Source organism: Callospermophilus lateralis, chromosome 13 (assembly GCF_048772815.1).
Source record: "Callospermophilus lateralis isolate mCalLat2 chromosome 13, mCalLat2.hap1, whole genome shotgun sequence".
In the NCBI taxonomy this organism is placed as follows: Eukaryota; Metazoa; Chordata; class Mammalia; order Rodentia; family Sciuridae; genus Callospermophilus; species Callospermophilus lateralis.
Genome location: NC_135317.1, coordinates 89,672,011 through 89,693,172, shown reverse-complemented (window position 1 = coordinate 89,693,172; position 21,162 = coordinate 89,672,011). Strand labels below are relative to the sequence as shown.

Sequence of the window (21,162 nt, the reverse complement as noted above, 5' to 3'; positions counted from 1 at the left end):
ATAACTACTAGTGAAATGAATCTCTTTGGATACTGGACTTTAAGAATTAAAAAGAATTTTTTAGACTACCAGGGAACAGTTAATATTGCCTGGGTTAATAAGATATGGTTAATTATACTGTGGGATAATAGTCACTGTGATTGTACAAGGAAATAGTTATGGTTTGGATATGAGGTATACCCAAAAGCTCATGTGTGAGACAAAGTAAGAAGGTTTGGAGGAGAAATGATTGGGTCCTTGTCTTAACCCAATCAGTGGATTGATCTCTGATGGGATTAATTGAGTAGTAACTGGAGGCAGCTGAGGTGAGGCTAGAGGAAGGGATTCATTGGGGGCATGGCTATGGGGTATATATCTGTATCTGATCATCCTGTGAGCTGGTTCCCTCTGCCACACTTTCTGCCATGATGTCCTGCGTCACCTGGAGCCCTGAGGAATGGACTGAGACCTCTGAAACAGTGAGCTCTCAAATTAAACTTTTCCTCCCTTAAAATTGTTCTGATTGGGTCCATTAGTCAGATCAGCGAAAAAGCTGACTAAGCAGTAATGTTCTTTCAGCATCTTAATGTCTGAAATACACACAGAATTTTACACAAACAACTACAAAAAAGAATTTTGTTTCAAAACATCCTTCCCTCTAAAAAAGTGGAAAGGGTAGATTAAACATGTTTAAGAATGAGGGTAGTGGTTGATTCTAGCTAATTAACACCTGGGGCATCTGGTGAAAACTCTTTTAAGTGAGTTTGAAAATTTCACAGGAAAAGTTGTTAATTAAAAAAGATTGAATGTGGTCTCTTGAAGATTAGCTCATGTCTTTTAAATTTTTCAACAATTATTTCTAGAGGAGGAACTTAATACTTGCTCAATTGCATGTATTGAAACATTGTGTTGTTATATGCATATATTCAATTATGATATTGTCAATTATCCTGACACAAGATTCCTATGCAAATTTATTAAACCCAAGTGTTGAAGAATTCATATGCAACTGTCAAATCTTTAACAAGATGTGTGTTAAATTATTTCTTTGGTAATAACAATGAGAAAACTGTAACATGGAACAACTAGATTATTTTTTTTTTAAATTAGGCATTTTTTTATACACTGCAAAGGCATTATACTGGAAGGTCAACTATATTTTGCATAAAGTAGTAGTTTAAGTACAGAAAGTATTGGCAATTGCTCCCTTTTTACCAACTGTAAACAAATTTAAACACACAATAGTCTTTTTTAAGTTTGAGTATAACTGTTAAGATTATAGTATTCCTATGACCAAAGAACTACTTTCTTACAGTCATAAAGAAAATGTGGAATTTGTATTTTTGTGCAGAAATTTCAGGAAACGTGCAACATTCAAATTCATTAAGCAAAAGAGAACATGATGTAATCAAAAGTATTTCATATGCAAATAGCCGAATATTTTGTAGCTTCAACTCATCCTTCGATTTCTCTTCAGGTAACTCCTTCCTAAGTAAAAATTCATTTATCTCACTTGATTTTTGAATCAGAACATCTATTAAGAGAAGTAATGCAAATTTGTTCTTTTGAAATTGTATTTAGTCCCTTCACAATGTTATGTTTATACCAACCGCTGACATTGCAAGAACACTTGAGGACACTTTACCCCAGGGTGGATATCAAGTTACATAGTAGTCATGCTACTTTGAATCTAATTTTCCAAACAAATTGCAGAAAGGACAGCAGGTGTTTTTGTCTAACCCTATTGGTTATGATTAGAGATATTACAAAACTATGAAAATTAATGTTGACATACCACTTTGAAAGCTCATTTTCTTGTGTGTGTGACATGCCATAGCATATCTGAAACGTGTGTATTCCCTCTTGCCAGAATAACACATTTTTTTTTTTTGTTAGAGCCTTTGGTTCTAAAAGCAGATGCTGTCTACTTCAATCAATTTTCAGTTATTAATGGTAGCTTTTGACTACATTTGTGAATGGCAGATACTTTCAATTAGTATTTTTCCAGAGCTACATGACATTTATTCTGAGGAGGAATTTAAGGCTGCCAAAATCTATTGTTGCATAAGATCATTTAGATAAAAATTACCAAGTATCAACAGCCCTATACTCAGCTTTTGAGATCAACTTCATTTGTCCTCTGATTTTACACTACACAAGAAACGGTGAAGGTAACTATCCTTAGTGGCATGGATTAAAAATAGAAATAGAATGAATGGATTAACAATGCTACCATGCATAGTAAAGCTTCCCCAATGGCTGACAAATTGTGAGCCAGCACATTTGCTTGCTTTCTCAGGTGATTCCCCAGGGAAGCATACAAACTTCAAATCTTGCTTTCCTGTTAATGTCTAAGAAATCCAAAAAATAGATACACGGAATAGTCAGAAATTCAATTTCATCTACCACATTCTGTATATATTAACAAGAGCCAGGAAGCAAATTATTCTTAACCAAACATACACTAAAACTACACTAAGAAATATCTGTCACCTTCGCTTCCCCACAGTTCTCATAACCTGACCACTTAGGAGCTCCTCTTGAAAGTCTCAGGAGAATACCATCTGAGAGCTTTTCTGCATCTCTGTCCCAAGGGCACTAAGTCTAGAGGTGGGGTTCCTAACTGCTTCTTGTTATGATTTTTCACTCTTCATCTCTCATCATCTTTCATTAATAGCATGTAAAAAGCAGAGATGGTTCTTTTCTATGTTCTTTAAGATGCTTGTGGAAAATAATAAACTCAGCTAATGATAGTAGAACAAGAGACTTTGGTGGTACTAAAAGGGAGTAATATTGTTTAATTTTCAGGGGAAAGGAAGATTATGTACTAAGAATGTGATCTTAAAATTTTAAGGTGAGAAATATCTTCAAGTATCCACTCTTAACTCATCACATTTGCTTTATTCTAAAATTTCCTCCTGAATAAACCTTTTATTCTAAATGTCATAGTGGTTAAAAAGAGAAAGTGGAATGGAGTGGATTTTTGGTAGTCCACATGTAGAATCTAGGGATGGAAAGGAGGAGGAGGAAAGGGTCATAATTTTTAAGTGAAGTTGTTGCTATTTGCTAAGAACTGTTTCTTCTGTATCTCAGCATCTTATGTAAGTTGAATAGGAACAAATCAAATAGACTCTACTTATATGTGTCTGACACATAGGCCTATTTCACAAATTTTCTAAATAAATTTGTGTATTCTTCAACACAATTTATCAAATGCATGCTATGGACCACAACTATAAACAATTAAGACAGAAATTCCGGCCATCATTGAAGATAACATTCTAGTGAAGAGAGACATTTAAAAACAGAAAGGAGGGAGCAAGGGCTGGAGCAGGCAGCAATGCTAAATAGGCCATCCATGGAAAACCTCACTAAGGAAAAGGCAGTTTAAAGATATGGATGTGGTGAAGGAAGACACTCAATGACTTCTGAGCAAGGGAGTTCCATGAATAGGAAAACAGCTGAATGTCAGAGACAACAACTAAAATGTGTTGATCCAAAAAAAGGGAGGAGAAGCTGGTTCAGAATGAGAGGGCAGGAAATCAGGTGAACTGAATGTAGCAGGAGGTGTTATGCAGCATCTTTAGAAGTCACTCCAAGGATCTGCACTACTGTGTCATAGGAAATGATTAGAAGATTGAGCTAAGGAGTGTTGTGATCCTACTTTGGTATAAGTGGAATGCTGATGTATTCAGAAAAGTTGAATATAAGTATAAGTGTGTGTGTGTGTGTGTGTGTGTGTGTGTGTGTGTATGCCCACACACACTGGGAAACTTATTTCTAAAATATTTGAACAGAAAATGGTTATTCTCTTTTTAATGGTATTACCAAGCTTTTATAAACAGACTTTTAATAGTTGGTATAACCTAATTGATAAGTACTGAATTCTAAGGGTATTATGTCAGTATTTTCTGGCAGAATTTTAGTTTTTAGGTAGAACATAAAGTTTTTAAGCTAGAAATAAATTTTTAAGTATTCTAGTAAAACCTAGTTTGTGTTATAAATGAGCTAATTTGTGGGGAGACTAGCGATATAGCCTCAAATATTACAGCTTTTAAATCCTCATATAAAGGCCTGGACAGGACCCTTTCAGATTTTACCTCCATCCATCCATCCATCCATCCATCCATCCATCCATCCATCCATTATTGTGCCATTTTATTAGCTACATAGTAGAGATCTGCACCTTTTTACCCTTTGTGTGTGTGTGTAGGATTTGAATAATCTGCTACTGTTATTTCCATTTTCTCATTAGTAAATGAGAAAGTAGTTCTACTTAATTAAGTCCCACAAATTTTCACTCAACTCTATTTTCCTGGAATTCTAGCAGTCAGGAAATGAGTTAATGCATAAAATGTTATTAAATGTCTCTCAATAAAAAGTAAAATATGTGGTTGATTTCATGAAATAACATAATTCCATGAGAGATTTCATTTTCTTTCCTTTCCACAGGTATTTTAAAGGGATTGACTTTGAGGTGGTGAGATTGACTGATTGTTTCATAACTTTGCGTTTATGGGCACAGAATGCACAACCTCAATTTATAAATACTGCATATGAAGATAGTAAAATCTAAGGCATTTTACATAAGCATACAAATATGATTAAAAAGAAAAAGGAGGATTAGGAGGAGAAGGCTGGGATGAGGAAGGATAAGGAAGAGTTGGAGAAGAAGGAAGATTGGACTCAACTGATGTTCATGTTTTTTAAATTTTATAATATCGAATTGAAAAAGTTTATATACCTTCAAGAAAATACACAATATGATATTCAATATAATTGTCATTGTTCAATAATTTTCATGAATTGTCTAATACCACTCACACTATACATTAGGTTCTCACAATTTGTTCATCTCTTAACAGAAAGCTTATACCCTTTGATAATACTTTTATGAAGAAAGAATATTGTGGATTTTTGTTTGTTTGTTTGACATGAAATACTGTGCTTTGACTACTGAATTGAAAGTTGTATGTTTGATTTAATCCCTGTTTTGTTTTTTTCTTTTTCCTGAGGAATATAGTGTTTCTGTGTAATTCTCACCAAAACAACTTATAGCATTGATATATGGTGACAGTTTTTTTTTTTTCCCAATTTAGAGGAATAGGAAGAGGTTGCACTTTAGATTATATGCAGGGCTGATATATATGTGGAGAAACTAAAAAGGAGAAGTAAAGTATTTCTTATAAAAATGCAAACACTCTTCGGAAACAATTAAAGAGATACTTGGATTCTTCTCATTGGTTTACTGATTTTAGTCTCATAATGCAAAAACTGTAAGTAGATTCCTATAAACATTTCAGTGCAAGGATTAGACAGTGTAAAATATATAGGATGTGCTACTTGGTTTAATCACATCAAACAAAGAATTCACCATATATTAATACATAAAAACAGCCAATGATTTCAATGTCATTTCAGAGAATGTCCCATTGTTATTTATAAGCCGAAAATCATGCTCTCAACAACAATTTGGCATTGTTTCAAAATCAATGGCATTATGAGAGTATTGGTAACTGAAGCTTAAAAGAAAAAGAAAAAAGACCTTTACTTGCCTCCAGGCTTTAATTTCAGCAAACTCTGAAAAGTTTCCAGTTGTGTCTAATAATGTTAGAAGACTCCATATTCTACTCCAAGTCTGTAATACTTTTGTTGCACTCAGTTAACTGTTTCACCTTGTTCGGTGAAATACAATTACTTGCCTACTAAGCCAATAGGTTCAATTTTTCTATTTCAAATCATCAGACTTTATGTATTTTTATTCTACAAAATTTCCGAGATTTTGGAACTTGGCATTCATTTTGTAGTTGCTAAATATATATATTTCTTGAGCTATTTCCCACCCAAACTTGTTTTAGATTTAGTATGCAAATCCATTCAAGTTGTTCCACCCTAGGATATCTCTTCCACCTCCAGGCACAGCAGATTTCTCAACTGTTTTTTCAAATAACAGGAATTCTATAGAAAGAAATTACTACCCATGATTGCCCATAATCACTCAATTTCAGAGCCAGCTCCCCATATTTTACTTTCCTTCCCCTTAATTATCCTTACATTTCTTGTCATCTCAAAGTCACAAAATAGCTCCTGCTGCTTGAGACCCACTGTCCATTCTCAGGGTAAGCAGAGGAAGACTGAGTTAGCCAAAGCTGTGGACTTTCCTTTAGTAAACAGAAGCAATCTCAGAGTCCCCTACATAGACTTCAGTCTGTGGTAGCATTGTGTCACATAGCCATTCTAATTTCAAGAGAAATTAGGAAAGTAGCTTAATTTTAATACATCGTGTTGAACAAAATCAAGGTTATTTTAACTTTAATGATGGACCTGTGACTACTGCATCTAATGGAAAACAACACCCCTAAAACCCCCTCCCCCCACACAATGAAATAACTGAACATGAGCACTGAAGTGACTAAGCTGAGATTTGAACAGGCAACATGATACCATCGTGCACTACTCAATATTTCCTTCCCATAAAACCAGCTCCTTCTTAAAGGCACAAATAAAAGATAATGATATTTTCCTCAGGTAATTAACATAGCAATCAATTTGCAAAGATCCTTATATATATGAAAGTGGTAAGAGGAGGAGAAAATAGTGTAAGCAAAAATGACCAACACAGTTTCGGCCTCATTATGGAAACACAAATAAAAACTGGGATGGAAGCAGACCTCAAATGGATCAACAGGCTTTCCTTTATTCTTCAGGGGAGTCAATCAGTCTGGCACTGGGGGGCTTCATTTTCTGGGTAGGAAAATGGCTGCCCATTACAGAAGGAGTCTGAGTTTTATAGTTTACAATGAGGGTAGTTTAATTAGTGGAGACTGATTTGGAAAGTCGGGAAAGAAGTTGTAAAAACCCAGAATTCATTTTCACTGGGAAAAACTCAGAATTTGGTGTTTACTGCTTATCTCTTTCCTGGGGATTCATTGTTTCCCAGAGCTTTACTATTTGCCTTTCTCCTTCCAGGACTCATTGGCAATGGGAAAGGGTAAAAGTCCAGAGCCCAGCATTGTGGTATCCACCTCCTCCCTTCAGGATGAACATTTGCTTTTGGTGGAGATGCTGGGGATGAACCAGGAAGGGATGAAAGTTTGCTTCTTTCCCTCAGGGACCATTGTTACTGGGAAAGGATTTACTGGAGAGGATTAATGATGGCCTTCCTCCTCCCTCTTCCTCTGGGTCAGACAATTTTGGGGGTTGTAATTTTCCTGTCCTAGGGATTGTCATTTTCCATATCCTTCAGATAGAAAAAAAAATTTTATTAGAGAAAACTTATACTATTCATTCACTTACAAAATCATTCAATAAACTTTAGTAGGTTAATATTTTAAAATTTCAGACATATTAATGAATTCAAGTTTTTTTTAATCAGATCACTTCATGGTCTTCCGGGTTTGCTTGCCCATGAGAAAAGCTATGCTTCTATAGTAATCATAAGAATTAAAGTCCCATCCTTTAGTGTATTTTAGATAAAACAGAATCAAATTGTAATTGTTCTCTATCATTTTTTTGATTTCCTGGTTTGTACCTAAACAAACAAAAAATTTACTTAACATTAATTTCTGTGTTGTTATCAGAATTAACATAAAAACATTCACATTTTTACATATCATGACTTCCCAATAGTTTCCAAATTTTGAAGACATTGCATTAGACTAAACATCTTTTAAAAATCTTTCTTTTTCTTTAGTCATTTGTTTCAAAACTTTTGAATAAAGTTTTGCATGTGTACTTCTGTGGTATAAATTCTCCTCGTTGAGAGTCCCAGATTCTCCTGGTGGGCAGCATTCAAGATGGAAGTCTACAATGCTATGCAGGATTCTTTCCAGCTGAGGATGGCTGTGGGCTACTCTTCAGTGCTGGTGTGGTCAGTGCCACTGCACTGGGTGTCTACTGCTCCTCAAACAGCAGCTCTTTGTTTGCTTCATCATTTTGCAATGAACTAAAGTAGTTATTTGAAATCCTTCACAACTGACAAGTAGATATCACACCACTGCATTCTCTTCTCTTCTTTCAAACTACTAAAAGTTATTTTTACTTCTTTATTTATTTTATCATTTGAGGAAAAGGCAGTTAACTGCTTTCTCTGGTCATAAGGAACAGGAAATTTGAAACAATTCAAAAGTGAGTCAGCAACAACTAGTCATTCTGAATTCTAAAAACATAAAATTCTGAGCTCAGTTCTTCCTCATTCCATGTTAGCATTATCTTTCCTCTGCTACAATCATATTTCATTATAGTTGATGCACAGTGAACTAGTTCATAATACAACATTTCTGTGCTATGAAAAAGAACTAAAAAATACTCGTTGTAGGAGATTTATGTATTAGAAAACATAACATTAGAAAGACTGGTTTTCAATTATGACATGCAAATAGTGTCAAAATGACAACATTTTCTTATAATGCCAAAATTTAAGTAGAATTTTACAAACCTAGGTTTTACTAACTGTAGAATTTTCCAAAAGCTAGTTGTTTGTAAACAAAATATAGCAACTTTTCAAATTAATGTTTGGATTAAACATACATAATGCCTACAGAAATGCATTTCTAGGTCTGTGAACGAAAAAGAAAAAAAAATGCATGAACTATGTAAACTATATCAGACAGAACTGAAATTAAACCTGGGAAAATGAAAACAAGACAACCTTTAGCATAGCACACCATGTTGTCGGCCAAGGTGAAAATGCCATGAAATGAAATTATATACAAAATCATGTATAAATCAGGTGAGCTGCCAATGTTGAAAAGAAGTCCCAAAAGGCACTGCCTACTGCATCTAAAATAAAAAATGTAGGAGTTGTGGTTTGCTTTGTTAGTGGAAGATTGCTGCTAATATAATCATCAAGAACAGAGCAAAATATGTTTCATTACTTGAGGATATGATGAAAATGAAAATAATATATATTAATGGGAGGGAAAGCAAATATATTTTATAAATATTAAAACAAAACAAGCTATATCACTATAGAAGCAAAAACACAGAACAATAGCTCAGCAGGCAAAGTGCTTATTTGACTCAAGGGAGTCTCTGGCTCTGGGTTCAATCCCCAGTACCACCATATTAAAAAAAAAAAAAAAAAAAAAAGGAAGCAAAACACACATTAAGGGAACCTAAATAGAAAGAGAATGTGTAGTGTTAAAACCCAAATTTGAAGTTGGGCATTTTGATGCACACCTGTAACCCCAGGGACTAGATTTTGAGGCAGGAGGATTACAAGTTCAAGGCCAGCCTCAGGAATTTAGGGAGGCCCTAAGCAACTTAGCAAGACCCTGTCTCAAAAGAAAAAAAATAAAAATAAAATACAAAGGGCTGGGGATGTGGCTCAGTGGTTAAGTGCCTCTGGATTTAATTCCCATTGGCCCTCTGCCAAAAAAAAATATGAATGAATATCAAATAATCTCTAAAATCAGTTTGTACAGATAATTCCACTGAAATGGGTGTATTTATAGAAATAATATTTCTAAAAATAAAAGCTAAAATTCATATTATCTCGGTTCCTCTAATTTGAAATATATGAAATAAGAGACAAAAATATGAATTAGTAGTTTTTGGAAACTTGCAAATTTTGTAGGTGACTTCTAATTCTATGTCTAGCATAATTTTAGATGATATTATATGAGGAAAAAAACATGAAGATTATTAAATGAATCACAAATAGTCTGTGTGAATTCCAAGTGCCTATTATATTAGAAATTTATAAATAATAAATTATATAAAATTTTAAAAATTGTGGGTGTGCTAATAAGTGCACCAAGAGTTTTGATTTAAAAAGATAAATATACTGTAGGTTGAAATAATCAAAGGAGATGGTGCATAAATGGGTTAATGAATATAATATGGTTAAGTGGAAGGTGACAGTAGGCTAATACTATTGTGGAGAATGTTATATGTGTAGCCAGCAGTGGAGTGACAGCAATGTTCTAGTTCATGTGTCCTACTGCCCGAGGGACTCCCCATATGTATATCTCTTCATTGACCTAAATTCAGCATGTGTAATTTGGAATCATTCTCTCTTTTTCTTTATCCTTTTCTACCAGTGGATCCACTGTTCATCCACTGTTCAATTACATAGTCTTGAATTCATTCATGTGTTCATTTATTCAAATATCCATTGACTATATATATATATATATATATATATATATACTGTCCTGGGTTGAACAGTGTTTCCTTCCAAATTTATGTCTACCCAGAGTTTGATTCTTTATTTGGAATTAGAGTCTTTATTGTTGTAATGAGCTAAGCATCAATAAATTCGAATTGAAATAGGGTATACTCTTAATCCAAATACTACTATCCTCACAAGAGAAAAAGATGACAGAGTCAGAAATACCTATGAAAGAAAGTCAAGTGACATTGTAGAGATTGAAATGGTGCCCTTATGAGGCAAGGGACACCTATTATCATCAGCAACCAGTAGTAGTCAGAAAGAGGCAGTGAAGGATTCTTCCCTTGAGCCTAAGGGAACTGGATCCTGCTGAGACTTCAATTTTCCGATTTTAAGCTTCAGAATATTAAGATAATACATGTTTGTGATTTTAAGCCATTCAGTTTGTGATAATTTATTACAGCAGTTCTAGAAATTAGTAAGGATACAGGTTTAAATGTAGAAATATAAGGCTTTATGTATTTCAGCTACTAAGACTATAAAAATGGGTAATCTGAAACCATATCCTTCAGAAGCCAAGTCAAGTGTAGAGAAGCTGGGAATCGCTTTTGGAATCTCCCACTTTTGGGTCAGTCACCATGGGACCTGAGCTTTCAGCATCATTGCTGCATGTGCCAGACTGCATGTCTTATCTGTGTCCTGACACTCAGCAGATTCCATAGCTAGTCAAACAGGCAAGTGGGTCAAGGCAACCACAACCTGACAATGACAATTATACATTTTTTCACCCCCAGGGGGAGGAGACTGTTTTATTTGCTGCTTTTTATAATGCTGCTTGTTTGCGCAAAAAGTATTGAACTCTTGGCTCTGGGTTTCTCAGCTCTGGTGAAAACCTGTATTATGTAAGGCATCTAACTAGAAAACCTTGTATGAACTGGTGGCAAGTGTAATTAATGAAATATACTAATGGTTACATTGCTTGCTGTACTGTGAATAATAAAGTTCTTTGTCTGGAACTCAGGAGTTTTATGGTTTCTGTCAACATCCTTGAGAGGTAACAACCTAACATATTAGCTTGAAAATATGGTGAAATATCAGAATCCTGAACACTGCCCTTCCTACCATTCAGTTACTAAATATTATTGTTTCCCATTTTTAAGTCTGTGAATACTAAGTACTATTTAGCACTAAGTAGTACCAACAGTAATATTAATAATACTTATATGTAATATATACTTAGTATAAGTAGTACTAAGTACAAGTAGTTCTAAATATGATATATAATGCCACCAAACTGTAAATTGGATGATTGAAATTAATTTGCTGAATTGTTTCCTACAAAACAACCATCCATTCAGTCAGAATAAAAAAAAGTAATATATAATGTGTATATGTGTGTGTATATATATATATCTCCTAGTGCTAAGCTCCCAGGGAAGTATTCATGGCACTTACAATCAGACTTCATGAATGCTGAAATTTATATCATATAGTTCATCTTTGAGTATTCTCTTAATTTTTAGCTACACGTGGTTACTTCCAGAACTTTGTTGAAGTCATTTTACTTCTTTGGATAAGCTGTATAAATCTTTCTTAAGCCCTGCTCTTATATTAATGGGCAAGTTGAGTAGATAGAGCATCTACAAATTGTCTTCAATTCCCCTACTTTTTGCTCAGGTAAAATATCTCTATATGATATGTAGTACATGCCTTTATGTCTAGAGACATAAACTTAAACTTTTGGGAGCTGATGGTAATAACTTCTGTATTTATTCTTGAAATACAGAAAAATTTACAGCATATATAAACTGCTTGGTAAATATTTATCGACAATGAAAATAAAACAGTGATATATGGTGACATTTAAATAAATCATTCCAATTTAAACACCTTAAAACTATTTTAGAAATTCCATTTATCTATACTGTACATTTCAAAACAGTTTGAAATATAAAGCATTATATGTAATACTGAGTATACAAATTAAATTGACACCATTTCAAAGCTTATCAGAGGAGGTAGAGGAGATATGCAACAGCAATGTAAGAAGAGGGACGGTAGTTTTCTCAGGCAATTAGCAAGCATTTTTACAAACTCAAATCTGTGCCTCTTAGGAAAGCCACAATTAGTGTTTGTATTTAACTTAAATCTTTACAGATATACGAATCAGTTTCTTGAACATCATGAGAAAATATATTCCATAGAGTGTCATGAAGGTGACTAAGAAAATTAATTAGATCAGAATTCACAATGTACCATGAGTCAGACAATCATGGAAATTAGAGCAGGATAGGACCTTGGAGATCACCTTGTTCAACACCTTCATTTGGCAGATGAGGAAATTGAAACCAGATTGGTAAGGATAATTTCCCAAGGTCGCACAGATAATTAGAAGTCGAACAAGGCCTCAAACATAAGTATTCAAACTCCTAACTAGGGTCCTTTTAACTGAATAAAGGTCATGCTGTTCCAAAGCATTAAAAAATAAAATAGAATAAAAAGCTCTGTCATCAAGCACATTCTAATGAGATAAAAGTGAACACATTTATATATGCATATATATCATTATATTTATTTTTTATGAGGAAAATGTAGAAATATGTGCATATATTTTTGTTTTCTTTTGAAAATGCTTTGAAACCTATCTTCTTCTCCTTGAAAAATAAGTTATACATTACATTTTAGCAATTATTAGCATGAGGACTTTGTTGATAATGATGAAGGCAGAATCAGTGAGACTGAGCTAGCTATTCAGAATATGTAATTGATTTTCTGCACAGTTCATTTGATTATGTATTAAAGAATTTGCTACATTTCCAAAAATTAATCTAACACTTGAAAATTAAATCACAATAGGATGATCTAGCAGAGACTAAAATTTGTTTTTTAATGTTCATCTTCCTTTCTTTGCACAGTAATATACTTTTTAACAAAGCACATGGCCAGCTAGACAAAGTCCAAACCTAGCATGGTGTGCAGTAAAAATAACCTAAGACCTGGTCTCTGAATTATGATTGGTATGATGTTCACTGTTGAGGTCATGTATTCATAGGAAAGATGTGTGTTCTTTTTTTTTTTTTTTTTTTTTCATTTCTCCCTCACTGCTACTGGAATGAAGACACTGCAGTGATAGCTGAAGGAATTGTCTTTACCTTGAGATGAAAGCTATGCTTTCATCTTTACCTTGAGATGAAAACTTCCCAGATGTGGGAAGAGCCAGGCTCTCTAACACTAAGAAGCTACTATGCCAGCCCTCAAAATTTCACTCAGGAATTTACATAAGGGAAAAAAATAGTTCTGTTTTGTGCATACCAATATAGAAGTCTTTTTCTTCATGGCAGCTAAATATGTAGTGTGACTAACACAACTGGGATTAATTTAACTGGGAAATTGACACAGAATTAATAGACAATTGGATGAGCAGAATATTGGGCAACATTGGATTCAACAATGAGCTCTAGCCTTACTTCATACTGACAGCAAAAACATATAATCATACATTTAATGATCCAACAAGTAAACCGAGATTTTAAAAAACAAATACTTTTATTAAATTATGTTTCTGCACTTTCTATATGATGAACTTAAACTCATGAAACTATCTATCTTCCAAATTCCAGAGAAATTAATTCCACATATTCATTTTCAACATAGTCTGCCTTGAACACCTTTCCTCTGTGCTCTTCTGGATAGCCGGTTAACATAACACTTATCCCCTGGTGTTATAATTGTATTTATTTATATTTGTTTTACATCCAAACAGTACACCTCAGCATTAGATGACTTTTTTCATCTCATCTCTCAGACAGTACTGAGTGTCTTTGACTAGTTCTGGCTCGTGCTTTATATCTTTTTTCAAATTTTACCTCTTCCGAAAGATTTCCCTATGTAAAATGGCACTCTTCTCCCTAATCACTATCAAATCAATGTGTTTATTTCCTTCATGTATTTTAATATCCAGTGACCTGGATACGTCTATTGCCTGTCTTCTCCATGCAATCTTTTTTTTTTTTAACTTTTTCTTTTTCTTTTTTGGTTGTAGATGAACACAATAACTTTATTTATTTACTTATTTATTTTTAATGTGGTGCTGAGGATGGAACCCAGTGCTTCACATATGCTAGGCAAGCACTCTACCACTGAGCTATAACCCCAGCCCCTCTCCATGCAATCATTTAGAATGAACATTACCTAAGAGAAGGGGAGCTGGGATTCTTCACACTACAAGAAGTGCACAGTTTCTACCTTCATTGGATTTAAGGCCAGTGAAGGAAACAATCCTTCAACAAATGATCATTCAGGTAACCAGTGAAAGAGTAATGTAGCTCTTATAAAAATGAAATATTTTATTACTAACAGTACTCATTTATCTTTTAAATATATGAATTATAAGCACAGTGAATCTCAGCATTGTTTTCACAGTGTGGAATTAAACTTAAAATCTGAATACATTAGTTAATTGTATTAGGAGTCTTTAAAAATTAACTATATATGACTACATATTACAAATTGATATATTTTATGTCATTTACAATAATTTATTTTTATTTCATCCAAAATCAAGTGTTAGTAATATATTTGAATAGTTATTCTAATTTTTGCCTTTGAAATTAAGTACTACATTCTTCTATGGTTATCTAAGTAAAGAATACCTAATGAAAAAATATATAACATATATTAATAAGTTGATTATGAAACATTAAAAGTATTTGAAAATATTTTAAAATTTTTTATATAAAATTCAACATGTATAAATTATTTCTTTGAACTTGCTTCTTTCTTTAATTAATGGAAAAATTTAAAAAAAAAACTCATGGTTGAGTTAAGAATTATATTCTGTGATAAATATAAATGATCATCACTTAGTAAGTCCCTAGGAAGTAATTAAGCGCTTTCCTAAACTTAAAAATGGCTTTCTTCACATTCTTTTATGATTTTACAAATTCATGTGTTTATTCTATAATTTTTTATCTGGCAATTACTATGTATTATATAACTGACCATTCATTTTAATGTGTCACACACTATTTTTTTGAAGCTTCTTATGGATAATCTGATTCATCTATACCAAATAGACAGTGAATGTTGATTAGTGGCAAATAGTTTATCATTCTCTGATGTTTTAACAGAATTTAAATATCACTTGATCCAGAATTTAATTTCTTCGAAATTTTCCTGGTGCCTGATAATGCCCCATACACAATGCACATTATCTATTAAAATAGTACTAACTCTAATATGATATTTACTGTGTTTTACCAGGTTAACAGATAAATGGAATGCCTTGGCCTGTGCCTGCAGGTGCACAGAAGATCAAGAGAAACACTAAACCATGCAAACCAACTTGCTGACATATGTAATGCAAAGGGATATTGGGTAAAATACATTTTAAATACAGCTAGCAGTTGGAAATCCTTGCTGAGTCTATTTATTCAAGAAGGCTTCTTGACATATATTGGATTAGAGGAAATCTTTATGCCCATATCAATTCTACAATAGAAAGTATAAATACAAAATAATTTTTAAATCTTTTGGAATGTGTCTGGTTATTGCTTCATAACTGGAAAGTTCTGATCTGATTGGATGAGTCTGCCATGTTTATTCAGAGCAGTAGGAATAGAGTTTTCATTTATACATATTCTAATTTCTTGTCAAAGCATAAGTAAATCACATTCTATTTTATTTAATCATCTCATTTACACAAAACTACTCTATTTTCATCATCTAAGTAAGGATCAAGATCAAGGACAGATTGTGAGAAGGCTAATAACAAATCCCACTCTTTCATTCTGTTCCTTCTTCCTGATAGTTTCCTCTATATAAACCAATTCTAAAATTTATCCAGCTCAGCCAATAATTAAAAAACAGAACTGTCTTTTCAAAGTGAAACGATAGTAATTTTATTGTCTACTAGATGAAGAGTGCATGGAGAGACATATTTTTGGTCATCTACATGCAAATAAGCATTGAGCCATAATTTTAGTTTGTAGTGCTATATTATTTACCAGTTCTGGGGATACTTGCAATTCATGCAGTAGATAATTACAGCATTATGCTCTTTTAAATACCATTAAAAAAGAACAGGTGCAGTTTCTGAACACTAAGGACAATAAGCCAATCTGTGTTTAGAGCAGCATGCCGAGCGTGAAGAATGAGAATGCTATTGACGTGATGGAGACTTTTAAACTGTAGATGATGCTAGGAAACAAAAGGTTGTTTTTAGCTGCTTAGTTAGCAGCCTTTCTTATTCCTCTAGCAATTTCTTCCTGAAGTCATAGAATTTATAAAGAAATGGTTATATTAATTCTATATACTGTAATGAAGAACACAGAAAATTCTGTTCACAATATACATCTAAAATCAAGCTAGAATAGGGAAATGATGGCAAGCATAAGAATAAATCTGTCAGTTCTAACTTTAAAACATCTTAGTGAACAAAAATCCATTCTTCAGAGAAAAAAATTCTTTAAAATTCATATATTTATTCTGTAGTCATGGATTTATCTTCTGAATTTCTGAATATATATCTCAATGTGTAGTACCCACAAGTTAAGATTTTGCCAGGCAAGGAAAAATAATGCAATAGCAAAGTATATGCTCAGGAAAGAATTCTGGAAATGTATATAGATTATCAACTCTGCTTTGCCATGAAGATTTTTGTTTTACTTCAGAATCATTCATCTCTCTAGTCTGCAAGTTTTTCTGAGCAAATAGGAGAGTTGATAGATCTTAGAACAGTAATTTGACTTGTATGCATAACTTTTTTCCCCTGCATCTTCAAAACAAAACAAAACCCCCCAAACTCTTCTCTTTCTCAAGTCTTCTCTCTCTTTTTGTCCTGGCTTCATATTGCCCTTTGAGCCAGGATTTCTGGGACAATCTTTTCATATTAATATAATCCTGTTCCCTGTCCCTTGCTAACCTGGAACCATCTTAGAGTCTTTAACAAAGGAAAACAATCTCTACTGTGTTTGTTCATGACCTATTGTGAGTCTATTTGTTATAACTGCTATGTGGACTAACTGATACGGATGACTATTATTAGAACAAGAGAGGGTAGATTTCGCTAATGATACAAAGGAAAAGTGAGGAAAGTTGTGTAACTCCAAACTGTGTTTACCAAAAGCTTTGTGCAGAGTCTGCATTGACAGTGAAGTGAAAGGAGGCTATAGAGATAAGGTGATGTTTTGAGGTGAACTAAAAATCTATAATCGCATTAAATAATGGAAAATAGTAAATATAACAACAGAAGGTACCACCTGTATTCTACCACTGGGTCGGTGAGAAGGCTAATAACAAATCTACTACACAATCCAGTATATAATACCTCTGTCAGTCTTGATTCCAGGCTAGAAACTCACATCTTTGTAAACACTTCAAACTTTCACATCCATTCAATCTCCAATATCTGTCTATTCTATTCCCTAAATATATCTCATATAATTGTCCTCCCCTCTTCTGTGAGTACCCTTGTCATCAATTTTCTAGAAACCTACTCTTTCTAATGTCAACCTTTCCTATCTATTTGGGATACTAGCAACAAAGGGAAATGCCTAAAAAGTAAATCTGGTATTACCCTCCCTCTTCTCAAATAATCAGTGTTTATATATCACAGGCTTATCAAGCTCTACATAATCTTGCTCCTATTTGCAAATTCATTTTCATTTATCCCCATTCTTCTTCTTAAATTGTGGAGCTTGCAACTTTAACCTGTAGTAGATTGGGGCAGGATTGGATTTAATATTCTGCATAGATCAATTGCAATTGACCTTGGAAAGGCATAGGTCTAATAGTACATACAATATGAAGTTATTTGGATGCTAATAAGACCTTTACAAAATGTGCAGCAAAGTTGGATCTGTCTATTTTGGCTAATTTGGAGAATTAAATTCATTTTTCCAAGGAAAACTCATCAGTTTTCCATGATCTAAAAAATAATTGGTAGTCTTCTATGATATAAAATGTATGAATTATTTAAGACCTATATATCAAATTTACCAATGACTACCGAAGACTCCTAAACATACTTCTGGTGTATGTACATCTGTACGTTTACTTATGATGGTCTTTCTGCCTCTTTAGGATGGGTGATTTATTTAGAAAGTGCCTAATCAATCACTCTTTAAATCTTACCTGTAATTATAAGTTTGTTCTGAAAGTTTTATTCACAAGCAGAGTTAGGATAACTTCACTTATAGCATTTATAATATATTATTTCTTATAGATTGTTACCCTGAATATGGATATCATATTGGGTTATAGTGGAACCTCTTTTAATGGATCTGCATTGAATTACATTTTGTGTCATTTGTGACACAATTGTGAGCTCCTTCATAGCATAAATCGTAGATATTATTTTCTCTTCATATTACTTAGGAACATGTTTAGTATGATGTTGATATTTAATGTTTAAGGACTCAAAAACAGGATATCACAAATGAGAAATTATTGAAAGCTTAGAGCACTTTTTAATATCTTATGACTTTTATGGTGAGTTTGACATATTTCCGTAAGTTGACATATGTCCTCCAAAAGGCAGAGTTTAATTACCCTCCCTGAGTGTAGGTGAGAATTGTATTTACAGAGAGAAACAGTGATGACTATAACTTCTGAGAATAAATCATAAAGCCTTTGTGTGTATTTGTTTTTTTTTTTTAACTCTTATCATTGGATCATTAACTCTGGGAGAAGCAAGTTAACATGAAGACATTCAAAGAGCACTTGGACAACTTAAGGATCTTTGAACTTCTGCCAAGGGTCATGCATATGGAAGGTTTCATGATATCTGCCCGCCCCAGTCTAGCCTTCATATGCATGTAGCCTGGCTGATAGCTTGAGTGTAACTTCATGAGAAACTCTAACTAAAAACACCAATATAAGCTACTTCCCAGATCCTGACCCAGAGAAATTATGAGATGATAAATATATGTTGTCCTAAGTTGTCAAGTAAAATTTGTTACGCAACTACAGATAAATAATAGTCTAGGGTTTATAGTATAGCTATAAATTTATTCTCTGAAAGCTTAGATTTGTGTCAGAAATTTAACTTATTCACAATCTAAAATCAGAATGGAAGATGGTTATTATGCAGTGCTAAAATAATTAATTCAAGAAATATTTACTAAGTACTGTGTCTTATTAAAAATAAGTATATGTTATGATTCAGAAATCCCACTTCTGAGCATACATTACAGAAGAATATCCATAAATCAAAAGCAGAACATTGAGCAACATATCCATTGTAGCACAGTGTAGGGTGGTGGGATTAGAGAGTGTTTGAGGCAGATCATTAGGGACTGGATGGAATATATAGTGAATGCAGACTATAACATTCTGAAATAGTTAAATGTTATATAAATACAGAAAAATGCATGGATCCTAAAACATTCAAATTAGTAAAAACTAAATATGTATGCTAAACATCATCCCTATCTATTTTACTATGACACATACACATTTACGAATATATATCAAGTCCATAGAGTAGCTACATCTGTTAGTAATAAGAATAGAAGACAAAATAAAGGATTAAAAAAAGAAAACCCATTTATACATAAAATGAGAGTGTCTTCACATAGAAAATAATAAATATGAACTCATGTGTACCATTAACTGAAATTTTTGTACCTTAATTTAATAAAAACAAAATTGGAAGATAAAAACTAAGCAAACAAAAATTTCTTATACTGGGGATTAGGAATACAATAATGAAAAAAAGATATGGTCCCATTGGAACATTTATTCTCAACAAATAAGTGAAATAATACATAAACAGGAAAATATTAAATAAGCATAAGGGCTATGAAACCACTGAGAGCATAATGTTGTGGTGAATAATGTGTGAGGACCACTGTGCGAAAGTCCCTCTCTGGACGTGATATTTGAAGTGAGAGCCAAATGATTATTGTCAGCTATTTGGGCAAAGCAATGCAAAGGCTATGTATTCCAGGCAGAGTACAGATGCCTTGGCTTGATATGAAAGTGAGACAAAGGCCAGTGAGTATAAATAGATGAGGAAGCATAAATAAAATAAAGATTTAGCTAGCCCTGGCAATAGGCATTCTTTAAGAATGATGAAGATGATAGCAACATGGGAGAGACAGCAACATTGCAATATCTTGAAGTCCAGATCATCAATGGATAAGGGAAGGGGAGCTATTCTACAGGAGAAGGAAAAGCAGTGTTTATAAAATGTGTTGTCTAGTATGTGCTGGACGCTTTATATATCCTGTTTCTTCCAACCACCACAACTCTCTTGTCATCTCCCATTCTACCAAAGATGCAACCAGACTCAGGGAAACTAAAAAAAGTACTTCACAGTTATTGAAAGCTAGACCCTTGCCAACACCAAACCATCTTCCTTATTAATATTTTGTGACTCTTTCTCTCAATGGAAATAGCTAAGTAGTAATCACATACCATTTGGAGTGAAGATGTTACTGCTAAGTTAAGAAGCAAAGCACTGAAGTATTTATGTCTTATTTCAAAAATCACCTTCCAACTGTGGAACAAAAAACACAAGGATGCAGATTTGTTTCAGAAACAATTTGTAGCCCATCCCAGATAAGTGTGGGGAAACTCAGAGGGTTCAGGTGATAATTGGTTCCTGTGATTTGTTCTGTGTCAAGCCTGAGTGTAAGTGGCATCCATAGTAGGATCAGTGCAAAAGGGAGCCAGCAGTCCTCTTGCCCTCATACAGAACTGAGGTTATATGCAACTAGAAGGATAGTCAAGTTCTTCCTTGGGTACAGATCGTGAAAGGAAGGACAGAGATCTCCGTGACCTAAAAGATTAGGAAAGTGACCTAAAGATTAGGAAGATGCAGAATGGCTGGTGTAGATTTGTAATTAGAGCCTAATTCCAGATTACAGACACCTCAATGAGAGCAGCTTATCAACCCAAAGAAGCAAATCTGGAGTTCAACCTAAGACCAGTCACAAGAAAGACAGGAAAAAAAAAAAAAAAGAAGAAGAAGGAGAAGAAAAAACTAACAGGGGATTTCATAACAAAATGCAGTTTAACTACAAACCACTTAAAATTCAATACAAATATATCTTATAGAATACAGG

General features: G+C 33.5%; 1 protein-coding gene across 2 annotated transcripts in view; it reads right to left on the bottom strand.

Annotated features, from left to right (window-relative positions):
• Brinp3 (BMP/retinoic acid inducible neural specific 3) overlaps positions 1-21,162 on the bottom strand; it is a 348,321-nt gene that overhangs the window by 22,388 nt on the left and 304,771 nt on the right. The window lies entirely within an intron of this gene.